At 41.5% G+C, this 26,459-nt stretch overlaps 1 long non-coding RNA gene across 1 annotated transcript in view; it reads left to right on the forward strand.

Moving 5' to 3' along the window:
• Positions 1-1,751: 1,751 nt before the first annotated feature.
• LOC115660592 overlaps positions 1,752-26,459 on the forward strand; it is a 35,174-nt gene continuing 10,466 nt past the window's right edge. Inside the window, exon 1 of the long non-coding RNA XR_004002850.1 lies at positions 1,752-1,957. This is a non-coding gene — a long non-coding RNA (uncharacterized LOC115660592). The remainder of the gene's footprint in view (positions 1,958-26,459) is intronic.

The raw sequence follows: 26,459 nt of genomic DNA on the forward strand, positions 1-26,459 counted from the left end.
CAGGGACACCTGCGGGAGGTCCACCGGAGCTGCCTGCCACCCTCCTGGCAACCGGCAGGGCACCCCCTGTGGCATGGCGCCCCAAGCACGCACTTGGCGCGCTGGGGCCTGGAGCAGGCCCTGGTGTTAACAGCTGGCACTCCTCACATTTTGTCTTCTGAATTACATCTGCTAACTTTAATGACACTACTTTGATCTCCTGTTAGCCTTGCAGAACCAACACAGTTCTGGGAGAGTAGGTAGGACAAAAAATTGACTCACACATCTACAGTAGAATTTTAACTAATTACTGCAGAGAAGTGGTAATGAAATGCATGAGCCAGGAAGAACACAGGGCTGCCAGCTAGAAAAAATATATTTTTACTTGGAAAGTGGGCAAATTTAATCTGTAAGTCATTCAGAAGCAATAAACTTCAACCCCAGTATACCGCTTATCACTTTTCAGAGTACAACAGCTCCTTAAAATTCTCATATTAGTGCACCAGAAGCTCATAAGCATCTTGATGTACCCTCACTTTTTACCTCTTTGAAGAATCAGCAACCAAGTTTATAACAAGACCTGTCCTCTTTTATTCAGCTCTAGAGACTTCTTTAATCACTTCACAGTTGCCTGCATGTGTCTCATTTTATGCAGCAAGACACAGAGGAGCATCTCCTTACTGACTTAGCTAGTTCAGAGATATTTTGTTTTGAAATTGACAAGCAGCTGGGATATCCATGACTGGAATTACCAACACAGAGAGGCACAACATGCCTGGAATTACATTTCTTTTCAGGTGTTCCTCTGCAGCTAGTGACATACCTCTGGCAGTCCTCGGACAGTCACAGAAACATGAATGTCATTTGGCACTTCCTGAATAGGTATAAATTCTGGTCCCAGTATCTACAGATTATTTTAAAGTGCTACAGATTTATAAAGAAGACTATCCATTAGATATCCACACTTTTAGAAGAGAAAAGAAACAGAACTGGAATCTGATCGGTTGCAGCATCTTTGTAAATCTGGAGTAACTTCATTGTAGTCTATGGAGTTGTTCCATTTTTATACTGGTGTTACCAAGATCAGTGGAAACAGCAAGCCTGTGGGGTTGAAGCATGTGGAGGCTTTGTGGTTAGTATATCAACAATATGAACAGAATGGGGCAATTTGGTCTACATAAATTACTGATCACATATTCCCTCCTACTGGCTTGCCATAATTGATACACTTTTAAACTGCACCCACTGTGCATCTCACCAAGAATATTTACAGTGCATTTCAGCCTCTGATATTATACAAAACATTTGTTACCTTACAACTACAGAATAATGGAAGATTTCCTTAGGGATAAACAGAGCTGCTTCAGGGAAAAACAAACAGAGAGAACTAACTACTGAAAAACTCTTGATCTTAATCTAGGATGGGATTTTCAAAAGAGTCTCAGACTGAGGAGCATAAATCCCATTGAAAACTCCCATTTCTAGCAGGTAACTGTCTAACACCAAAACCATCATCACACTAATTCTTTTAAGACAAGACAGAGTGGACAAAGATTACATGGACAGGAAAGGTGAGCTAATCTTTATCCCAAGCACAATCTCTTCCCAGTTGGGATGAGGTGCATAGGAGGAAGGGAAATTAACTTGAACACATGTAGCTCATGCTGTATCTGTTCTGCAGATAAGCAGAGTACTCAGAGTCCTGGCATCTTTCCCAAGCACTGCAGTACATTCACTTTCAGTTTCACCCAGTTAGTAAACAAAAGAATGTAAGATCCTGGGCTTGGATGTGTCTCTTATTATCAGAATTCCCATCCCGGGGAAAAGTTTGCTTTTCAAAAAATATCAGTTGAAAGTCACTCTAAGGATGGAGCTGTCATAGTTGTTTATCTTGAATGAAGACAATACAGTGAAAATCTGAGAAAGAACCATTCTTTGACCTTGAGGCCCCTTTCCCAGCCAAGATGAGAGTACAAAGGTATGAAGTTAGAGACTTTAACCAACTAGTAGCTTCAATTTGCTAACCTATAGAAACCTATCTAGTCACAGTAATATTGGTGGATCACATTCATGAAGTTCTTATAGGTTTAAAATGGTCTAAACTAACATTCTGCTGATTACACTGTTTAATACCAAAATCAAAACATTTGTTACTTTTCTGTACCCCTCTCACAGGTCCATAGAAGCTAGCCAAGTACTGGCAGAGAAAGAGGATTAATACTGATACACAAAGGGGAGAGAAGCTCACAGCTGCATGTCTTAAGTACATGGCTACAGCTGGGCCAGCTGTGGACAATTAAGTCATTTCCTCAGCCCGCTATAAGAAGGAAGTCAGGGGTGGTGTTCTGGTTAGCTGGTATTAGACTCAGGTAGTTCTTTAGAGGAGAATATTAACTGCAAAACCTCTTTAGCAAAACTGTCCTATGCTTTGCCTAAATGTAACTATCCTTTTAGTTAAGTTGCTTTAAAAGCCAGGCTGACAGAACCTTTTTTTTTTAAAAAAAATCTCTTTAAAACCCTAACTGTGGGAAATGTTATTATCTTTATCAGATTTTGAAAAGACTGGATACCACAGCTTACCTGCTCTTGTGTGTCCCCACTTGCTGCTTCTGCTCTACCCTCTTAACGATATAACTGATCTGGTGTAATAACAAAGCTGATGAGTCATTATATTTGTTGATTACTGTGTCTCCCAGAAGAAGGGCACAGGATGTAAACAAAAAAGGAGCTGAGCAGTGTGGCTATTGATTCCTTTAATAGCAGCACTGCCTGTCTATAATTGTCCACCTCTGCAGCAGGAAGTGATATGGAAAAACAGGAGGGAAACAAACTTCCAAGCTTGAAATTATGTAAAAATATTCATGTTCATAATTACAATGAAGTCCAGTCAAGTAGTTCATTATTAGACAAAGACTTAGTTTTACCCTAGGCCCTTAATGTTACCAGCTGGTCCTTATTTAACTGCTAAAGGCCAAGAATACTACAACTTATTCGTTGGTTAATTATCACAGCTTGCACAGCCCTGCTAAAACCACAGAGAGAGTCAGTGGTGTGCAAAATCCACACAGAAACCAGAATGGAGTGCAAAGGAATGGTTAACATATGGATCAAACAAAGACTTGTTAATAAGCTGGAGGGAAGAGGGATATTTTCTTAGCGTTCTATATATAGCACTATCTTCTGGCACAGCAATAATCTAACAAGTTGTGCTTTCCCATGCCTCATATGCTTGATGTACAGTGGAACACAGTGATCAATAAAACCTATTAAAGTACAGTCATCACTAGATCTCGATAGTAGAAAATATAGGAGTCAAGGTCTGTTATTGCTATGCACACTGCAATTGTCCTATAGATTGTACATTATATGGTTGTCATATTATGTAGGTGTTCTGAAAATGACAGCTGTAATTACAAGCTAGGTGGGGTAAGGAGAAGACCCCAGGAATCTCAAATCTCTGATGTACCTGAACATTTTCTTGACAACAGTAACTATATCCTAAGCATACACAGTTAATTTGCAGCTCAGCTGCAATCCATACGTATCTGCCTTACACACTGAAAGTTTCTCTATTAGGATAGGTGCCCTAGAAATGCCTACAGTAGATTGTTTTCCTAGATATCTTGTAATCCTCATCCATTTTAAACCATCTTTCAGGTGTAATGATGATCCTGTTTTATGTTATTAAGCTAAAGAAATAACTGCTAAAGGCCAAGAATACTACAACTTATTCGTTGGTTAATTATCACAGCTTGCACAGCCCTGCTAAAACCACAGAGAGAGTCAGTGGTGTGCAAAATCCACACAGAAACCAGAATGGAGTGCAAAGGAATGGTTAACATATGGATCAAACAAAGACTTGTTAATAAGCTGGAGGGAAGAGGGATATTTTCTTAGTGTTCTATATATAGCACTATCTTCTGGCACAGCAATAATCTAACAAGTTGTCCACCTCTGCAGCAGGAAGTGATATGGAAAAACAGGAGGAAACAAACTTCCAAGCTTGAAATTATGTAAAAATATTCATGTTCATAATTACATTGGACATTAGGACATTAGGACGTTGGACATTAGGAAAAACTTCCTAACTCTCCGGGTAGTTAAGCACTGGAATAAAATTGCCTAGGGAGGTTGTGGAATCTCCATCATTGGGGATTTTTAAGAGCAGGTTGGAAAAACACCTGTCAGGGATGGTCTAGATAATACTTAATCCTGCCTTGAGTGCAGGGGACTGGACTAGAAGACCTTTTGAGGTCCCTTTCAGTCCTACACTTCTCTGATTCTGATTCATGTTAGCATGGCTGTTGTTCTTCTGAATAATAAGGGAGGCTGGATGGCCGCTAGCAGGGAATAAGAAAGAAGAGGGGGAATGAAATGTAATGGCAATGGTAGACAAGGAATGTTAAGGACTTCCTGGGTGGTTTTACATTCCAGTAGCTACCTAAGTGATACTGCTTGAGACACCAATGGAGCAAAAGACAAAAGAGGGAGGAAACCACAATTCTAAGGTTGCATTATCCATTCTGTTAAGTAGGGCCTTCATTTCTGATTATTTTTGTTCATTTGCCAGTGTGTAATTCTACTAAGTGCTAATGTGTTTAATCTTTAATGCCATTACAATGGTAGGGGAGAATAAGTAAAGAGTAACACAATTATGAAAGGAAGCTTGCTTAAAATTATGGAATGTAAAGCCAGTTTAGAATCTGTGATACATTGGACCCCAAAATGGGGGAGGCGGGAATCAGGTTGGGGAAGCTGTTTTTAAGAATTTTTGTAGTGAGGCTAATGTTTGTGAGAAATGCTGGGCTCACAGCCCTGAAAGAGAAAATCCTATGCTGATCCATAGATCACATACGGCAGTGGCAGACTACCTCACATCCTCCTCCTGATGTGATTGAAGTACATAGAGGCATAGAATTTAAAGCCAGAAAGAACTCATAGAGAAACTAGTCTGTCTTGCTGCACATCACAGGCCATTAAACCCCACCCAGTTACACCTGCATGGAACCCAATATCACTGTTGTGGAAGATATCACTTGAGGTTGGAAAGTGTTTCAGATCTAATTCCAATGAACCTTCAGCTCTCTCTACTGAGCTGTCTGACAAGTGCCAGTTGTGATGGTTATTTACATAAAGCCACTATCCACTGGATTCCAACCAAGAGACATTTCATGTGGGCCATAGAGCAGCCAGTTGTTGACAATGCACTTTGGTTACTACTTATCTAGAAATGTTAAGGGGAAAGGCTTTGATTCCCATGAGGTACTCACTCATGCAGATCAGAGATACCATCAATAGTTTGTCTGCGGGGGGAGAGGCAGATGTTTCAGTTATGTTTGGTTCTTTGCTTATTGCATCACTCTTTGGGGGGCAGAGACTGTCTTTTTATTCTGTGTTTGTACAGCTCCTAGCACAGTGAGCGCCATATTGGGGCTTGTAAGCACTGCAATAATACAAATAATAGAATTAGGGTTTTATGGCTAGATTATCTCTAGTGCAAGTGTGGAGCTTAGATGGGGGGAGGGTGACAGGCATCATCTCCCCTCAAAGGTACTCATTCCATCTGGTGTCATGGGGGGTAGAAATCACCCTGGCCTTCATCTTCACACCATCTGTCATAAACAGATAGTTAAGGGTTAATGTCTCTTTTACCTGTAAAGGGTTAACAAACAGGGACGCAAACACCTGACCAGAGAACCAATCAGGAAACAAGATACTTTCAAATCTAGGTGGAGGGAAGCCTTTGTTTGTGGGTTTGTGGTTTGTGGGTTGTTCTGTCGGGGTCCTGGACGGGACTAAAGGTGCAACCAGGTTTCTGCCAATCTCCCTGCTACAGTCTCTTGTCTATCAGAATAGTTAACAAGTTACGTCATAGTATAATTCCCAAATCTGAACCTTAGCGTCCAACATATGGGTACTAGCATGAATTTTCCTAAGCTTAATTACCAGCTTAGATCTGATAGGCTGCCACCAATCAGGACTTAGGTAGAGCGCCTGATAGACTCTGGTCTCCCCAAACCCTTCCCTGGGGACCCCCAAGACCCAGATTCCCTGAGTCTCACAACAAAGGGGAGTAAACCATTTCCCTTCCCCCCTCCTTTCTTCCTCCTAGCTCTTTCCCGCCCTGGGTACACTAGGAGACCACCATAATTCAACTCCTTGAATCACCCCTTCCCCCTCCCTTCTTCCCTGGAGAGAGATACAGAGATAAACGCAGAGAGGAGGTTTTTCTTCCCTCTTCCCTTTCCTTTCTCCCACCAATTCCCTGGTGAGTGCAGACTCCCTTCCCTGGAGTTTTACAAAAGATAACCAAAAAAAATCAATTAGATTCTAAAAAAAAGAGGAAAACTTTAATAAAGAAGGAAAAACATAAAAATTGTCTCTGTAATCAAGATGGTAAATATACAGGGTTTTTTAGCTTATAGACAATAGAAAGAAGCTTTCTCCAGCAGAAACACAATTTAAGCTACTTCCAGCAAGTACACATCTGCAAATAAGAAAAATAAGTTAAAAGACTATAACCGCCTTTTTACTTACTCACTATTCTGAATAGACAAAAGATTGTAGCAGGGAGATTGGCAGAAACCTGGTTGCACCTCTAGTCCCGTCCAGGACCCCGAGAGAACAACCCACAAACCCCAAACCCACAAACAAAGGTTTCCCTCCACCTAGATCGGAAAGTATCTTGTTTCCTGATTGGTTCTCTGGTCAGGTGTTTGGGTCCCTGTTTGTTAACCCTTTACAGGTAAAAGAGACATTAACCCTTAACTATCTGTTTATGACACGCCCCCCAAATCGCAGACAGTGGGGAACCTCACTGGCGGTGATTTCTTCCTAGAACTTTAGAATAAACAAATTAATACAACACATGCACCTTTACATATACTACTAAGTATGTAAACTACAAGACTTTTTACATTTTAAGGACAAATTTTAACCAGTGGATTCTGGGAAACTTTCACGGGAGAGTGCATCAGCTACTTTGTTAGAAGCTCCTGAAATGTGTTGAATTTCAAAATCAAAATTTTGGAGAGCTAAACTCCATCGAAGAAGTTTTTTGTTGTTCCTCCACCGTCTTTTTACTTACTAACTATTCTGAATAGACAAGAGACTGTAGCAGGGAGATTGGCAGAAACCTGGTTGCACCTTTAGTCCCATCCAGGACCCCGAGAGAACAACCCACAAACCCAAAACCCACAAACAAAGGCTTCCCTCCACCTAGATTTGAAAGTATCTTGTTTCCTGACTGGTTCTCTGGTCAGGTGTTTGGGTCCCTGTTCGTTAATCCTTTACAGGTAAAAGAGACATTAACCCTTCACTATCTGTTTATGACACCATCCACTAACCTATGGAGCTGGCTGGGCACAGTAGGAGAGCAGGCTGCCCCTTCCCAGGGGTAACATGTAACATGCCTGTTTGGCTAAAGTTCTGGAGAGCTCAGGGACTGATGGCACCCTCAGAGCAGGGCAGCTATGCACCATCTACAAAGGAGTCAATAGCTAAATGTCACAACCTGGTCCTTATCCGTGAGGTGGAGGCAGGGTAAAGAATGAAAACAAAGCAGGACTTCAGTACCTTGGGTGGGAGGGAAGTATTGTTGAAAGGCCATTTGATCAGAGTGGTAGTGGTGGTGATGATATTTTTGTCTCAATTACTTTGACATCAAAGGCTTAGATCATCTCATTGTCAATAATGTAAATGAGGCCACGCATGGCTCAGAATTGCCATTCATGTGACTGTCAGATGGGTGCTAAGGGGAAAAAGCAAACTTTTTTTTAAATTATCATGTAATATGTTTATTATGGCAGTGCTTAAGCACCAGCCAAGAATGGGACTCAATTGTTCTAGGCACGGTATATAAAGAGAGGAATAGTTGGTCCTTGTTTTGAAGAGCTTACAGTCTGAATAGGCATACAGGGTAGGGGAAGAAGTGTAACATACAAGCAGACTTAACAATATGATGGCAGCAAATGGCATGTTAGTTCCATGATGTTTTGGGGAAGGAAGTAGGTTTACTTAGGAGGGAATCAGCCTTGTGTCTCACATATGCCTTCCAAAACAGTAAGATGAAATGTCCCAATATACAAGATCCAGGAACTTTGTATATGCAGACACTGCCGTTACAGCCAGGTACACAAAGTGTCTGATCTAATGTACCCTGTAGTCAAGGGGACTCTTTCCACCGACTTCAGTGGATGTGGGATCAGGCCAGTTTCAGCACTGGGATGCAAACATTGCAACTCCAGCTCACAGAGGAGCGCTCCACTGTGTCAGCTAATGCAAATTTTCCATAAGCAGAGTCACCGAGAGGGAACTTTGCTACTGCACACATAGGCAGTTCTACAAAGAAGCCCATTCACTAGAAGGTAGTAATGTGCACTACAAGTTAATACATCTCCAAAGCAGTCTGTGTAAAACAGTCCATGCTCTGCTATCCATCCCACAAGGCTTTCTTCTGCTCTGAAAAAATTAGTTTTTAGACTTCTCACTGTATTTTCTAATTTTTATATTCATTCATGAAATCACCTTATTTTACTGAGGTTTAGCAAACGGTCTTTGGTTAAAATTCAAGACTGGGAGTTAGGACTGTGGTGTCTTTCTGGCTCTGCCACAGGCATTGGGTGGCCTTCGGCAAATCACTTCAGCTCTCAGTCCACCATTATTCAGTATCTCAAATGAGGGTAATAATACTTAATATGGGGGGCATAGAATGCTTGCAGTGCTCCCAATGGGCCACATGACTATGCACCAACCCAATATGAGGCTGTACATGTTAAAGGCACTGTCAAGTCGTTAGCACCTTGAAATCCTAGTCTCTGCAGTATTCATCTTGTTATTTACAGCACGGTCAGTGCATTTCTAGTGGTAGGTGATATAGTCTGGCAGGGATACAGAACAGTAATATAGTACTATGTATCTGACAGCTATAAAGCTGCAATCCCATTTACTCATACTGACAAAACCAAGACAATTCAGAACCAAGGCTTTGCCTCACTCTATAATATCTGAGTATGGGAGAGACCTGAAATAACCATGTTATGTGTTTGCCATAAAGAATGCACTAGAGTGGTTAGAGAAAAGTGCCAAATTCCACACTGGTTCACACCTCCATGCCATCCTGTTGTCTTCAGTGGAAGTGCACGTGCCCTCTATGAGAAATGTAACTAAATGTTTGTTGTTTTAAGTGAGAAATCTAAGTCAGTTTAATCATTTGAAATGCAGGTTTTTCTGTCTTTCTTTGCTAAAATAGGAAGCAATTGTTCTTCCCTTTACAACAATAACATGGAATTTATTCATGATTTGCTAATCTGGTGGGAAATGAATTTGCTTTGCTTTTCACTGGGTCTGTGAAAGAGGGATTCAATGTGACAGGATAACTAGCTAAGGGAGGCGATATGTGATCTAATGGCTAGTGCGGAGTCAGAATGTCCGGGTTCTATTCCCAGCTCTGTGAATGTTCTTAGGCAAATTGGTTAGGGGTAGATAGATCATGAGTTTACCTTCAGCCCTGAGATAATTGGCAGTGTCTAGCTGTTTTGCCCCAGGGTAAGTTCTGCTCCCCTCTTCCTCGTGGAAAGTAACTTATTGCAGGGCACGACTTATTTCCCAAATCATTAATCAGTCCATCGGTGAGACAGAGACATGAACCTCTCCCCCTCCCCCCACCCCCTTCCCTGCTCAGCTGCTCCTTAGGGAGAATATTGTTCTGCCCTCACCCAAGATACTAGAATGTCCTACAAAACCACATGAGGTGTTTGAGGAGTCTCATTCCCCCATGTAATTGGGCAGGAGCAGGACATGATATACAGATTTTAAGGCCAGAAGGGACCATTACACAGTCTACTTTGACTTCCAGTATATAACTGGAATTCCAGAGAATTTCAGCCAGTTAACTCTGTATTGAGCTTAGTAACTTGCCCAATAACACACTGACCCTCAACCTCCTAGTTTTCCCATATCTGCCTCACAAGAGAGATGTACATTTAAATGAATGAATATTTGAACGATGCTTTGAGATCTCTCATAGAAGGGACTCTGTAAAGGCCAAGTGTCATGATTAGATCCGATGGGAAAGAGAAAGGAATGCCTTACCCGCCATATACTGCAAGTATAGTGCAGTCTGCAACACATGCTCATGGTAAAACTTTTAGCACAGCACGGGCTTCTACTGCTTTTCATATTGCTGCAGATGATACTAGAGAGCTACACAAAGAGAGAGAACTCTTCTTTTCAAAGTCAACTTGTACCTTCTGTCATCTCTCTCATCTTGGTTTGTCTCTTGCTGTTGTTTACAGATTTATTCTAGGTGCAAAATTAGAGACCAATATGGGGAAACAGGGAAAAAATCAAGAACTTAAAAAAAAAAAAAAAAAAAAAAAAGGCAAACCAAAAACAAATGCTTCCCATCGAGGAGAGACTCTGCTCAAGTGCTTTCATTTTTTGTTTTTAAACACCATGCACACTAACAAATGCTATTTTGTCTCCTCCACCCATAGGAAGGCTTGGATTGATTGTGCTAAATGACAATTACAGGGAAAAGCAGATGGGAGATAAAATGTTGAGTGAGATTTTCTGTCTGTCTAGCCATCTATTCATTTATCACTTGTCTCCATATGTCTTTTCCTGACTTTAGTTATTACATCATGTGATTCTTTAAGTGCCATTGTTAAATGTCAGAGATTCAATGTACTGCCGCACTGTGCTATCTTAGTCTTTTCCAACATGGGGAAAATGCTATTTGATTATATTAGGTGGTTTTAATTTATTTATTCATGTGTTTGTAAAGTGCTTCTATGATGGGCTTCATGGTGTAGCCCATAAATATATAGAGGATGTTTTACCTACAGTGCAGCATATATGCTTGAGGGTTTTTCTTGTCTTCCATGCTACGTATCTTTATTTCTCTTGCATGTTTTAAATCCTGATGTTGAGTCTTCAGTTTGCTTGGTTCCCATTGCCCCTTTTAATTTTTTTTAAAAAGAAATGTTCATTGAAAGATTTTACTGTGTTGCCAGCACCAGAAGCTAAAATACTTAAGACGAGATGTAGCATAGTTCTGAGGACTATACTCAGGATTAAGGAGCAAGGTATTCCTGAGTCCTAACTTTGCCTTTGATACCAATACTCCAATCCTACATGTGTTGATTAAACTTTCTCCCTTTGTTTCCCTAGCTGGAAAGTAGAGATGATACAACTTTCCCTACTGCGAGATGTGTGGAGAAGGATAATTAATTTTATAATGGTCATAGAGGACTTTTGAAGAAGGAAAGCACCATAAACTTGCTAGGGTCATTCTTGTTTGGAGGGGAAGTGGATTATATTCGAGTGCCCATCTATTGCAAAAATATGACATTTTATTAGTAAATGGTGTTCAGATGAACAGCAGCTTTCACATCACAACATGAAAATGGGAATAGCTTCATGTTTCGGTGGGAAAAGTGCACTTTGTGAAAAAGCTACATTTTACAGGAGTAAAATCATCCAAAACATATCACCATTTCACAGAGTGCTGCTCCATGTACAAACTAACTTCCTTTCAGCTGACTGTACCACACGATCACTTTGGAGTGTCTAACAAGAGTAGCGGGACAGAGCTGTGGACAAGGAGGTGAGTTTTTAGAGGAGTTGTAAAAGAGCTAGGGAGCTGGGAAAGGGGTCAGCTCTGTTGCTGAGGGGATGGGTGTTTTCAGGAGGAGGCTAGGAACTGAAGGAAATTAACTCAGGGAATTCCTATGATTGGTTTTGTACAGGAGATCAGAATAAATTATCACAACAGTCCTTTCTGGCCTTATAATGTATGAATCCTTGGGGTCATCAGTTCAATTTACTAACTCCTAAGGATTAAGAGTACAGATAAACTCTTGGTTCTTCTACGGCCCAGAGGTACAATAGTCATTGTCTTGGAGACATTCTTGTGGTCTTTCTCTTTATCAGTGTTTTACTCATCAATTTACTGTTCTGCACCTTGTTCACTGAGTCCTCACAGTGGTTACTTAACAAAAAGTGAATTGATTCATAAGAAAACAGGAGTCACTCCAAACTTTTGCCAACTCCTGCATCAGATCCATGCTATTTCTAAAGTTTGTATTGCTTTAGAGAAGGAACCTTTTCCTTTCCTCATGTCCCATACTTTCAGAACCACTGTCCCTTCCTACGAATAGGCCCCCATATACTCCTGTATAGCCAGCCCTGCTTCGTGCAATAGCCTTAAATTTTTATTTATTTCTTTTGACTTCCTCTAATCCCTTGTAATCATTTCAGCCATGGTGCTCTCAGCAGCTTTTGCTCCGTTTCATGTTCTAATATGAAAAGCCTTTGTATGGAATTGTCTTATCTCTCAAGCTTGAGAAACTCTATTTTGTTACCAATTTTAAATCCCAACTATAGATTTAATCCTGCTACTTTTTACTCAGACAAGTAACCTTTCCTCGTGCCAGTAGACTTTAATGGAAGTCACATGACTAAGAACTACTTTCATGAATAAGGATTACAGGATTAAGTGCTGTTTCTTAGTAGCAGCTTGATTTTTCCCCCACAAACACTTATTTTTTTGTCAGAGACACTGAAAGTTCACCAGAGTTGCATGGTTGAATTTTTGGCTTAGTAGCTGAGGGGGAAAAAATGTACAGTTGTGGCTATTGTATGTTCTGTAGAGAAAGAAGTCATTATTTGTGCCCCATTTTCTTTCCTTGGATGAATAATATGCATCAGATATGAGCACAAATGCAGCCGTTTAAATCTTTCTAATTCTTCTGTGTAGAAGAATTAGCTCCGTGATAAATGCCAATGTCTTGCAGTCTCAAAGCTATAGAAATCAATATCACTTTTTGCTTTTCAGGCATTTCCATTCCACTAACCTCTGTGAAATACCATGCAGCTGAAATCTTGGCTTAACTATTTTCATCCTTATTTGACACCTGTTGCAAGGCGGCTGGCGCCTTAATGACATTATGTTAATTGACTTCACCATGTCTAACATCTTCCTCAGTTTCACTTTTAGCCTTTTTTTTTTGGTTTGTTTGTTTTGTTTTGTTTTGTTTTATAACAATTGCTTTGGTCAGCTCAATGTTTCTGCCATATGGGTAATTCAGGCCAGCCATGCCAGCATGGAAAGGGCTCAGATTCCCTTGCTTGCACCACTCCTTTTGTGCCACTGTGACAATGCAAATAGGATGAAATTTAGCCCTGTCTTCCTTTCTGAGAATTCCCAGCTGTGGGGAGTCCACAGTGGCCATTGAAGAAGCTCTTTCACCCCCATCCCTTGTAGCTTCTGGTAGTATGTTCTGCCATACTGTATGGCAGGTCATTGACCCTTTTGAGCCAGGAGGCATGATACTCATAGAACAGAAGGTCCTATGGAATTTACCAGGACACGCTGATGGATGGTATGTGAAAAGGAAGGTTGGAGGTGTAAATATGTTCTGCATCTTTTTCATGATAGGAGTGTAAAATATTTATTATAAATAGAGACAAACCAGCAGTAAACTTCTCCATCGCCTCACTGTGAGAAGCTGTTTTTTTAATTATAGCTGAGTGTTGATTAAGTTGCAAGAACACATACAAATATACCGAAATATTTTCATAAGGGCAATTTACAGGCCAATTCCTGCTTTGAAATGGATCCTACTTACTTCCCCACATAAAGCTCTCATGCTGGTCTATGTGTTGACTAGACAGACTGATTCTTTGGAATATAGGATTTATTGTAGGTATATATATAAAGACAACTTTAAAGAGGTGTTAGAGTTGATTTACCAAAGAAGGCTATAGTGCATCACGAATCAAGATTCAATGAAGCTGGCTTGTTACTGAGGTTTGGATAACTTAATCATATAACACGAAAAGGCTGCAGGGGAGCTCCCTTTTGGAGGAGGGGAAGCTTGTATTTCGGAGAAACCAGGTCAGCATAAATAAAATAATGACCTCTTGAAGTTAGAAAACTCAAGGGGAGTGAGCCGAGAGGGGACCACTTCTGAAGAAGGACTTCAGCAGGTGGGGAGTATGGGATGAAAATGGTATGGTGAAGTGATTTCGTGGTGAATGTTCAGCACCTGGTGGGAAATTTTCAGTTGGATTCAGAAATGGGTAGGACACCACTTAAGGGGAATTGGGGCTCCAGCTTTCTCTTAAAGGAATAGCAAGACTGCCATGTACTGTATGATGCTCTTGGAAGTTTAGACAGAAGGGTTGGGCAGCTCACAGAAGACAAGTCGGAAATAATGACAAAAGATGAAATCCTGGCCCCATTGAAGTGAAAGATGGCTTCAAATAAGCTAGGCAAGGCCACATTTGCTTACTATTCCAGAAGAGTGATATTTTTGAGCATGAATTTTCTTTTTTTTCTCCTCTGGACATACATTTCCTCTGTTCTCCTTGATGTTCCTTTCCTACAGGTGGCACCAACTCCTGAGGATACTTCCTGTTTCCTCTCCTTTTCTTATGTAGAAATGATCTCTAGTGAGGCAGCTAAGCTAGCTCATCCTCCTCATTTCCTGATGCAGTGCAAGGCTTTCCTTTAGCAGTGAAGGGCCAAGGACATCTGCACAATAAGCTGGGGAAACTTGGAGAACTGACACCACGTGACCTGTCATCTTTCTGCTGACAACCAGCAAGTGCTTTACAGACTATAGTTTAAGAACGGTTGCTTTAACACATTTCATATTCATTTCTCAAAGGAAAAATGATTTTTATTAGCCATTTATTGTGTAATGTAATATCTGTTACTATGCTTTAAAGTTTTTCCATATGCCATAAGTGTATCTCCAGTCCTTACTCTACCATCTCACCAAGCAGTCTGTGATATAACACTTTTGTTCCAAAATTAAGACCACTAGGGGAGATGAATGGAGAGAGCTGTCTCACATGAAGAGTGCAAAATATCAAAGAGAATGAGCAGACACCTCTTTTATGTTCTGGATTAGCTGTGGGATGTTTTCACTTCTATGAATGTTCACAGTCTGCCTGATTGAAATCCCCTAAATTTATAAAAAATGATGAGTTTTTTTTCTTTTAAATCCAAACTACTGAACTTTTTCCTACATCAAGATAGGCTCGAAAACATGCTGTAGAAGACAGAAATAGATATCTCCACACTCGACGGTGTGTTTCTATCAGCTGTTTTGTTAGCGTTGTATGGTATCTGGTGTTATGTATACACGCATACATACTGTTGTTGTCTGTGACATTGTTAAATTAGAAGGTGTATCTCTCAGTTTCTCAGGCAGGTCAATTGTCTAACACTCCACAAAGTGTCAGACATCCTCATCTCCCCTACATTGTTTTCATTAGAATGGAGTGAGTCATTCATTGCAAGTAATTTATCCAGTGAATGTAGGTGCTCGTTTCAACATGACTTTAAATTTTTGCTTTCCGCAAAGATCCACATGCCAGAATATCTCAAATGCAAAACAGTTGGAGAAAACTAAACGTACAAAGGGCCGAGTCTGGCTGAAGTGAATTTGTCAAGAAATTCAAATGAATATTCATGGAAAAACAATGTGCTATCATCTTTCATCTCTCATTTTCACAGAATAACATAAGAATCTGACATCAAATCTACTAGTAATATAACCACACACTTTTTCAATATTCCAGGTTGCCAGCGTGTCAGCTTTGAACTTCTCACACATGTTTAATTCCACATGCCCAGGTCAGTTAGGTTTATGCTTTAAACTACAGTGCTACTGCCATATGATGACTTTGTTCTAACATCAGGAGGTGAAATGTTGGTTGTTCCACACTGACCTCACCAACTTATGCAGTAGTGCTAGGCTGCTGCCCCTCTTTAAAACCTGGGACAGCAAACTCCAATTAATAAATTAGGGCAGGAATCAACCCAATAATCCACAAATAATCCAGTTTCCATTCCACAAAAGACTCAGACATTTCAGTGGACATGCTTCTGCAGCAGATATACTTTGAGGGGGGTGGAGAAGTCTGCCAGAGTGTCTGTACTACAAAGAAATTTGGGCCCATGGTCCATCTCATCTTATACCCTGTCTCCAGCAGTGGCCAGTACCAGAAAGCTTCAGAGGAAAGTGAAAGAAAATACCTGCTCCAAACAGTTATGGAATAACCAGTTTACAGGAAACATTTATTTCTAATTCCCATCAGTTAGAGGTTGTCTTCTAGCCTGAAACAAGAGGGGTCTCTGAGCCCATGCTCCCAAGAGTCAGGCTCAATCCACCTTCCACCTACGGAGGACTAGATGAAAGACCCTTTAGACAATTGCTGCCACTGTTGAGTGTGTTAGAGGGATATAAACAATCCTTCACCATCGTCGGCAATGCGTCCATCACCTGCTTGGCAAGGACGAATTCATACTTCCCCCTGGGAATAGAGTTACAGCTTAGCCACCTTTATTTTCTTTTAAGTAAATCAAGAAAATTGTGAGACTTAAGGGCCTGGAATTTGTTGTTGTTTTTATTCCATTTTATACATGGTTTGACCTAAGCATACAAAGTCAAATATCTTCCTCATGTCAGAGTGAGTGGCGCTCTTCAGGCTGGCACAGCAACATTGGAAATGAATGAACACAAGTCTCCGGTGTAAGAATTCAAGACAATACACATTATTCTGGCTCAGAAGCCATGAGTGTTCCCATTTCTACCAATTTACCTTTGAAGCTGCATGACTCTCTTGTGCAGGCCGATATACACTGGGTCTGATTCCATTGTTGCTTACACTAATGTGTAAAATCTGTGGAGTCATGGCAAAGTAAAATTGATGTGCAATCCGAATCAGGCTGAGCATTCCCAAGAGACATGTTCTTTCAGTGTGGATATCTATTAATATTAGCACCACAGGAACAAAAGCTCAAACAATCCCCTTGCCTGTGCAAGAAGAGACAAAAACTACTATGGATGCATGCTTGGATGGAGAATTGTGAAGGAGAGTGAGTCCACTATAGGGTTATTTCACCCTTCCCTGGGTCTGTGCACAAGTTCCCTCTCTGTGCCCAGGAAGGATGAAGAATAGTGGGACTGATGTGGGGGAAGCACGAAGGTTAATCTTGAGTGTGGGGATCCCATGAAATATTTAACACTGGCAGTCAGTACTGACTTGTATGCTTTCCCCACCACACAGAGAAAACTTCCTGCATGTGGGAGAGATGTTTTAGGGGCAGTAACCCATGAGAAATAAACTGTATTGCCATATTGGTTGGTATAGCGCGATCTAAGCTCAGTGCTGGAAGCACAAGGCCTCTGGGAGATTCTGAGAGCTATGCGTTATAAGGATTGAACCCCATTTAAATGGAGTGGGCAAATCCTGCTTCCCCTCTTCCCCCAAATGTATGGAGATGAATTCAGTTTTCCCAACAGAGAAACGGACCATGTTCAGGGACCAATTTAGTTCAAAGCATTAATGGCAAAGAAATCTCCAATTAGCAGCAGTTTTGGTGTATTTGGAACTTTAGAGGAAATTTCTGCCAAGAGTCCCAGTTCTGGAAACGGGTCATAATAAATGCTGTTAAATAGCAAAGACACAGCAAATGGGACAGGAGATCAGAAACCAATGAGAGAGAGACACAGAAGTGAAGACAGAAAGATTTGTGGGGGCAGAGGGGAGCACTGTGACTATTCAGTCTCATTGTGGTTGAATTCTTTGTAGCTCTCTGCACCATAGGAGGGTAGGAAGGTCTGAAGAGTGAGCCCTAATTAAAATCAGCTGATCCACATGAGAGATGACTTTCTCCTTGCACTTCTTTGTGCTGAATGCATTTAATTAGGTGCAGAGTGCTGATCGTTCTCAGTGGGATTAAAATTAAAAGTGCATTTGCCAGCTATATTTAGTACAGTAGTGATATCCAGGGACTTAGCCATTCAAAACCTCAGGGCTAAAGAGACAAAGAAGCTGTACTTCCAGCGCTTTGAAAATAGCTTTGGAGTTTGAGAAGCATTTCTCCACACTTGCTATTTTGAAGCCACAAAGTATTGAAATTTTAATTTCTACATTATCTCAATGATTATCTATAATGTTAACATTATTAGCTAAGTTTAATGTTTTAGTTGTTGTGAACATAAACTTCCATCAACAGTATTTTGTCAGGGGCTATTAATAGAGGGTGAAACATTGGGGATCTTTGTGTTTTTCTTTTAGACCTGAGGAATTCTAGGCACTTGCTGTTTTCCGTTACTTTTGTATTTCATTTTACCTGCATCTTTGGCTCACTGAGCATTTCTGAATAGTGGGAGTGCCTGAGAGCTTATCTGACTTTGAGTTTTTAATTTTCAAATAACAAGTAGGTTTCTTAGGAAAAGTGCTTAGCAAATAGAGAATGATATTTACTGCCCCAGACTCAGAAACTGTAACCGCTTGAGAAACAAACTGCAACCTCTGGGGCTGCTGCATCTTAATACTGCATTCTCTGAGTGCATATAATATGAGGATAAACTTGCATGCTTATTGGACACGGAGGGGTAGGTGGAGGGATAGTTGGCTAGAACTGATCTATCCATTGCAAGAAGTCTCACTACATGATTTACAGTAATCTAAGTTCCCTCTAAGCCACGGGCTGGCAACCTATGGCACGTGTGCAAAAGGCGGCAAGCGAGCTGATTTTCATTGGCACTCACACTGCCCAGGTCCTGGCCACTGGTCCAGGGGGCTCTGCATTTTAATTTAATTTTAAATGAAGCTGCTTAAACATTTTAAAAACCTTATTTACTTTACATACAACAATAGTTGAGTTATATATTATAGACTTATAGAAAGAGACCTTCTAAAAACATTAAAATGTATTACTGGCACGCAAAACCTTAAATTAGAGTGAATAAATGAAGACTCGACACACCACTTCTGAAAGGTTGCTGACGCCTGCCCTAAGCTGTGCAGCCGAGCAGCAGCCTATTAAGTGCCACACAGGTGCTCAGGTTGTGGTGGGGAGAGATGCCTCTCCCGCAGCCTCGGACCTGCCTCCTCTCCCCTCCGTAGCCCCTGGGTATCCTGCACCCCAAAACCCTCATCCCTGGCCCCACCCCAGAGCCTGCACCCCCAGCCCTGAGCCCCCTCCCACACTCTGAACCCCTCAGCCACACCCCCACCACATGAATTTTGTTATGTGCCCCAATATGGCGGTGATGTGTCACCTTCATATTGGTGCACATAACAAAATTGATTCTGCACATGGGTGGGAAAAATTAAAGAGAACATTGACAGGAACTATTACAATTTTCACATGCATATTTGAGGTTTATGATTGCAAAAATGTTGACATGAAAAATATGCAAATGTAAACATAGTATGCATGCAAATTCACAAGGGCTATTTTAAAGGCCAGAGCAGGACCCCTTTGAAATGTTGGCTATATAATCTGCTTTGGGAGTTAATTGACATCAGGGCTTAGATTCTGGGATAGCACCTTAGATACAAAATTACGTTCAGCAACTAGTATAAATGTGTCTATTTAGCTTAGTTTTTTCTTTTAAACCCTCAGTTAGGCTAAAAGTCTAGAAACGTTTTGCCTATTAGTAATAAATTGCTGAAAAACCAATCTGAGTTAGTCATAAAGAAATTAGAAATCCTGTCTCTAAACTTCAAAGAATTCAAAATAATTTCTGCTGTTTTTGCAGAAAATCACTGAAAATCATTTCTAGTTATATTGTTTTGTTTATAGAGCAGTTCCAGCTTTCTAACAAAAAAGGTCTTATTAAATATCCTCACCAAGGTCAATTCTAATCATGTCCACTAGGTGGCCGTCTAGGAACACACATATGTTTTGGCTGGCAAAATATATTAGGGTTTAACATTGTGTCATATTCTGATCATACACTAGAGTGTAGTCTCCCATCAAAAGCATCATATAGAGGTACAGATTATGCCAGCTACACTGGCTGTCTCTTGCTGAGCATTAGTAATAGATCCAAATCAATAGTTTAAATCAAATTCCTTTGAATGAAGTCTTACATGTTATCAAGACAGGGAAAAAGTGTAAAAGAATTAAACTGAATAGGCGTGTTGATTACATAGGATGAGAACCCTTCGCCTCCCATGCTGTAAAGGCTGGTGTTTGGTGACCTGGCTGTGATTTCCCTGGCTTCCCAGTTTCCAGGATTCGATAACATATTAAAGTGAAAACTGTGGACAAGGCACATTGACTCTTATCATATCCAGCAACAGAAGGTTAACAAGTAACTTTCAAAGATTGCAACCTGTGGGCTTGCATGTAGGGACGGGCCCTGGAAAAATCAGAACTCATCCAGCCATTTGCCTGACACCCAGGTGGAATAGGACCTACTGTGAGGACAGAGGAGTTTGGTCATTACTGAGTATGAATTTTTTTGGCTGGGCCTTTCTTGAATACTAAACACTGGTCATAATTTTTCGTTTTTGCTCCCCCCGCTATAGATCAGAGTGCCAGCCTTCAGCTAACCTAGTCCTTTGAGACACGGCCCTGTATTGAGGATGCGGGTCCTAAGGAGAGAGAGCAGGAGCCACATTGGTGCACAGTCTGGACTATTGTCCTATCTCCTCCTACCACTGGAAATGTGTGGAGGGAGAAGTCCCTGTGAGTCCCTAGGATCAGAGACTGTAATTGCCCCTGGTTCTTGCCAAGATCAGGAAATTGGGATTAGGAGAATCATCTCCCATCTCTTGAACCATCTTCCTGCCCCCATTCTTCGCAGCTGAAGGGACAGTCACTACAGGATCCATATGTGTAAATAGAAGAACCAAAGTATTGCAAGAAAGCTGTTCTGGTGGTTATTTCCAACCCTTCCAGAAGCAAGGAAATCCCAAATACCCTGGAGGAAATCTAACTTGGCAGTATCCAGGGACTTGATTCCGACCTTAAACACATTAGTTTGACATGGGTATAACTCCATTGCCTTCAGTGGTGTCATTCTTGATTTACAGAGATGTAACTGAGATGAGACTCAGACCCCAGAGGCTCAAGAGAGTTCAGATAAACTTTGGATAAACATTCACACTTTTGAGAGCTTTTCTGAATGGAGGCCTTAGCGCATCAAGGAACTTCTGTATGCACCTAAGTGTAAGACCATGAAGTGTCGCATTGACTTCAATCCAATGACATAGGAGCATAAAAGGGAAACATGGCCACATGCAAATGCAACCCTGTGCAGCCTCCCTGCATCTTTGTTGCAGGCACAGGAGAATTATAAGAGCTTCATGTCCTGCACTATCTCCACATGCACTTGGGCCAGGGATGTGCACTGTCTTGCCTCTTCCCCGTGAACTGCTGGCTGGCACAGCTGAACCAGCATGGGGTTGGTAGTTGATAGGCAGTAATAGTCTGCTACTGGTGTGCGGCAAAATGGAAGAAAGGAAAGGTTCTTTCTAGAGCTGGTCATGAATTTTCTGCCAAAGTGCTTGGTTTTTGTTTTTTTTTAAAGGAAAATGCAGCTTCTGCAGAATTGAAATTTCCCAATGGAAATTATGAGTTAGCCAAAACATTTTCAATATTCCCTCTAAACAAAATATTCCATTTTGGAGGGGGTTACCCCAGATCAAAGCCTTTCAGTTTGTCAAGCTGAATCTAAATGTTTCATTTTGTGTCATTTTAACCTTCATCTGAACTGTGATGGTGCCTCATAGGGTTGTAATTTCGGTATCTTATGCCTTTTCTCTCCCCTGTGGACTGGGCTCCCTACCTGGACAGCCTCTCCTGTGAAGCACCATGGTCTCTGCTCTGATTGAGCCAATGCGCCATAGCTGACTGTAGTGCAGCATGAGAGAAGTAGTTTAGGAAATGCTGATTTTTAACCAGCTCTGGTTCACTTCCTGGCATGACACAGCCGCTTGCACTCCTCTCTTCCTCATCCACATAAATTCATGATCTAGGCCTTTGGTTGCCGTGAGTACTAATTTGCCTGGTTCAAGTTTAAGTGGAGCAGTGGTAAGTTACAGGGTTGTTCTTCATCTCTCCACCACACACATATGAAAAGCCAGCATTCTTGGTTCAAAACCTGCAGGATTGCTATGAAAAGTTAAAACATGATCTTGGAGCCAATCAACCCTTACAAGCTACACCTGAGGGGAATTTTTTCTCAGGGAATTCATAAAAAAAAGTTCTTCTTTTCTCTTCATTAGATGTGACTGTTATGATTTAAAGGGGGAGCAGCGTCTTGTACATGGATTCCAATATAAACGGCAGTGGGGGCCTTACTGTTCCAAAGCCATGACTTTAAATCAGCATAGTTCCTCTGTCAAAGGGGATTACTGCAAAACACTGCACCCCTTCCAACAGTTTCAAGGGGGTCAGAGAGAGAGGGAATGCACTGAGAAAAGGATGGAGCTAAAAGAGAGATATGCAGAGTTCTGTGCCAAACAGTCACGAAGATTTAAGGACTGGACGACACATGGATTATTAACAAATCTCTTTGCAGCCAAATACGTTTTAAACCACTAGATGCAAAAATAAATGGCCTTCAGTTTGTGTCTCGTCCATCTATTTAGAGTCTTACAATGACACAAAGAACAAACATGTCCTGAAAACGGAAGCGCAGACTTGCCTTTCAGAGCAGCCTTTTGGTGGTTGAAGGGAGCTGGCTGGGCTCCAACAAGCAATGGGTGCAGAAAATTAATGAGAAAATTAGGAAAGAGAATGTCTGAAAGTCAGCCCCAAGAATAACAATCTTCCCTAACTGCTCTGATTTTAACCCTAGCAAAGTGCAGTTGCGTCAGCTACAAAGCTGTTGATGCTACTTCACTTAATATTCTTCTGCATATTTAATATTATTGGCCAGATCTTCAGCTGATGTCGGTATAGCATTTATATCAGCTGAGGATCTGTCAGTTTCCCTACCAGTAATACGTGAGACAGTATTTGAATTTTTGACAATTAATTTTAAGAAGAATCTAAGCTGATGTCCTTCTGCTTACAGGTGATGTCAGCTGCTGGAAAAGTTGCAACTGCTGATGCTGAGACAGTCCTATTAACTGGACATTGGTGCATCTTAGTTCCATCTGTTCTCCATGTGTGGCATACAGTAGTTTAGTTTCCAGAAGGATATAATACTTTGGTCTAATTATGGTTGTTGGGTTTGGTGTGTAGATGACTGGGGGTGTTGGTGGCCTGTGATATACAGGAGGTCAGACTACATGATCTGGAGGTCCCATCCCCAGAAAATTATACTGTTAAAATTGTTGTTTTGAAAGTTCAATCTCTTTAATGAGTTCAGTTATTTGAGGAGGTGGGAAAAATCTATGGTAAATGTCTTGCTGTGATTCCATTGTTTTAGAAAAAGAACAAGTCATTAACACTGTGACTAACCCAGGCAGGCTTGTTCCCTTGCGTAAAGCATGGTGAAATATATTGGTTTTTTAAATGAAAATTGGTCTATTTTTAATCAAAATTCATTTTTTTGGACACTTTTTCTGGCTTTTCTAACAGAAATAAAGTGAACATTTTTCACTTGTGGAAAACCAAAAACAACCAAAACAATTCTGGTTATTGAAAATAAAAATAATAATAATAAAAAAAAGACGAAGAAAAGAAAAGATTTCAATCTGCTCTAGTAAATTTCCAATATGCATAGGCAAATTGTAGTTCTCAATGGGTCCTGTAGTTTTTCTTAATGGACTGGGTCATGTCCCTAGATCTGCAGCCACACAGGGCAGTATTTGAGTTGATTTCTCTCCCCCTTCTACATAGGAGAACTTTGTGCTTCCATATCATTGTCCCCCGTCTCTGTGGCCCCTGCAGAGAACTCTTGACGTGGTCTCCTACACTGGTAGAGAGCAGGGAGTGGGCAGACCACTGCTGGAGACTGGCTGAATCACATTGAAAATTAGTCAGAAAATCCTGGGGCCTTTCTGCGATCCTAGGCTCATATGTGATTTGGACAAGTCTCTGGTAGTATGAGTGCAACAGAGCACCTGTGGTCCACAGCTAATCTGGAGGCATGCCTGTGTAGTGCATACCTGATTTGGGGTGGGGTCTGAGGCCTTTCCTGTTAGACAGGATGACATGGGGAGATCTCAGGGAGGGAATCTTATTAGAAGCTTCCTCCTATCACCCTCCCTCCTGATTGCTTTTCCATGGAAAGCAATGATTTGAGCTAATACTTCTATTATAAAAATCCCCATAAACCTTTTCCAAAGAAGCTATTGTGTCAGCTCTCCTACATCATTATGAGAGGATTAATGAACATTGTCACACCAAAAGAAAATTAAATTCATCCTCAGCCACCTGAAGTCATTTAAATGATGCTAAGAGACCATTTTAAATTCTGACAAGCACAGAAATTCCATGTTAAGAGTGAAATATTGGGTGACAGTGGCTTGACTTAATCCTGGAGGATCAGTCTAAATGTTGAGGTTTATCTTAATATCTTTGCCTCTGTGGGCAAAATTCAGGCATTAAGACCGAGTTGCTTTGTGGTTGAATGCTTTATCTATGTTCAGCTATAAAAATATGTAATGTATCATTTCATTGCATGAAATATTACATAGCTACTATAGAAAAGATATGTATTATTTTTCATGGTGTATAAGGGGAAGGATGGTCTTAAGGTTAACGCTCTGGACTGGGACTCAGGAGAAATGGAATCCAAACATGTACTTTGCTATGTACATCCTGTGTGACTTTGGGCAAGTCACTCATGCTCTCTGTGTCTCAGATTCTTATCTGTAAAATGGAAATTTGACTACTTCCTTTGCATGTCTTGTCTGTTTAGAATGTAAGCTGTTTGAGACAGACACTGCGTCTAACACAATGGGAAAGTAGTCTTGGTGGGGGTTCTAGGAGCCACTGCAATATAAATGAATAATTACAAATATCAATACCAACTGAATTTTGTCTCATTCACAATCTGAAATATTCTTCCATGAAGGTCCAGAAGACTGTTTCCTGTACAGTTATTTCTTTATCTGTCCACTGCAACCCATCAGGGCCGGCTCTAGCCATTTCGCTGCCCCAAGCACGGCGGCCCGTCGCGGGGGGCGCTCTGCCGCTCGCTGTTTCAGTGGCTTTGGTGGACCTGTGGAGGGTCCGCTAGTCCTGTGGCTATGGTGGACCTCCCACAGGCATGCCTGCGGATGCTCCACTGGAGCCGCGGGACCAGCGGACCCTCCGCAGGCATGCCTGCGGGAGATCCACCGGACCCGCCTGCAGCCCTCCTGGCAGCCAGCAGAGCATCACCCGCGGCATGCCACCCCAACCACTCGCTTGGCGCGCTGGGGCGTGGAGCGGGCCCTGCAACTCATACAGTCTTTTTCATCTCTTTCTGATAGGGAGCAGATAGAGGTACTGAGTGACACTTTTACAGATGTGTTCTTTTTCCCATATGCATCATTTGCCCAAACCACTAGGCTCATTTGTGGTTGTTCAAATCACTTCAATTAGGTTGTCTAGTTCTTTTATGGGAGGTAGTTTTTATGTCTCACCATTTTACTTACATTATTTGGCATGAACCATTAGAGACTATTGAAGTATTTCCCCCTTGTGCTTGAATTTGAGACCCATAGCTGAAGTCTGGTATATAAGCCTTCCTTCTTAAGGAAAAACCTTTACTTTTCCAGATAATGCAAAGCCTTCTCGTCCTGTCTACCATTTTTGTATGAAATGGCCCAAAAACATTTTAATTCCCTGTTCCTGCTCTCAACATATACCAACAGTGTATCACACCTACAGATTACAATACCTATATGTAAAAGGAAAACTTAGAGACTGAATTGCGAGCTGAATTCTGAATGTTCTTGACACCGTGTTTTTAATTCAGACTCTCACTTAATTTACATATAGCCTTGGGTTTGGGCTTTTCTTAAAAAAAAAGATTTAAAATGAATGTACACTAAGGTCTGGAGGGACAAAAATGTATTTTCACTAGTTAGAGTTAACCGTATAACTATAAGTGGTGGAAGAAAGCAGCCACCAGGGAGTTGTGGATGGCCATTACTAGCGAGTGAAATTGTTTAAACTGTTTATTCTGCCATCTCATGTTGCTACTGTTATTTTTACCCTGTTAGTCTTTCAGGTGCATTATTTAAATGAAATGGTTAGCTATTGAGTTGATTAATTGAGCCTTCTGCTTTAGGGCTTGTCTACATCACAAAGTTGCAGCGCTGGTGAGGGGGTTACAGCGCTGCAACTTAGGAGGTGTACACATCTTCAGGGCATCACCAGCGCTGCAACTCCCTGTTTGCAGCGCTGGCCGTACTCCCGTTTTGTCTCGGGTGTAGAGGATCCAGCGCTGGTGATCCAGCGCTGGTAATCAAGTGTAGACACTTACCAGCGCTTTTCTTGACCTCCATGGAATAAGCAGGTATCCCAGCATACCTGAGGAAGCATCTGGTAATCAAGCAGGTCTCCTTCCCCGGTTTGCAGGGGGGTTCGGGGAACACGAGAGCAAACCGCGGCGAAGCTGGTCTCCTTTCCCGGTTTGCTCTTGCGTTCTCCGAACCCCCGTGCAAGCAGGTCTCCTTCCCTGCGGTTTGCAGGGGGGTTCGGGGAACGCGAGAGCAAACCGCGGCGAAGCTGGTCTCCTTCCCCGGTTTGCTCTCGCGTTCCCCGAACCCCCTTG

The sequence above is a fragment of the Gopherus evgoodei genome, chromosome 12 (assembly GCF_007399415.2).
Source record: "Gopherus evgoodei ecotype Sinaloan lineage chromosome 12, rGopEvg1_v1.p, whole genome shotgun sequence".
Taxonomy (NCBI): Eukaryota; Metazoa; Chordata; order Testudines; family Testudinidae; genus Gopherus; species Gopherus evgoodei.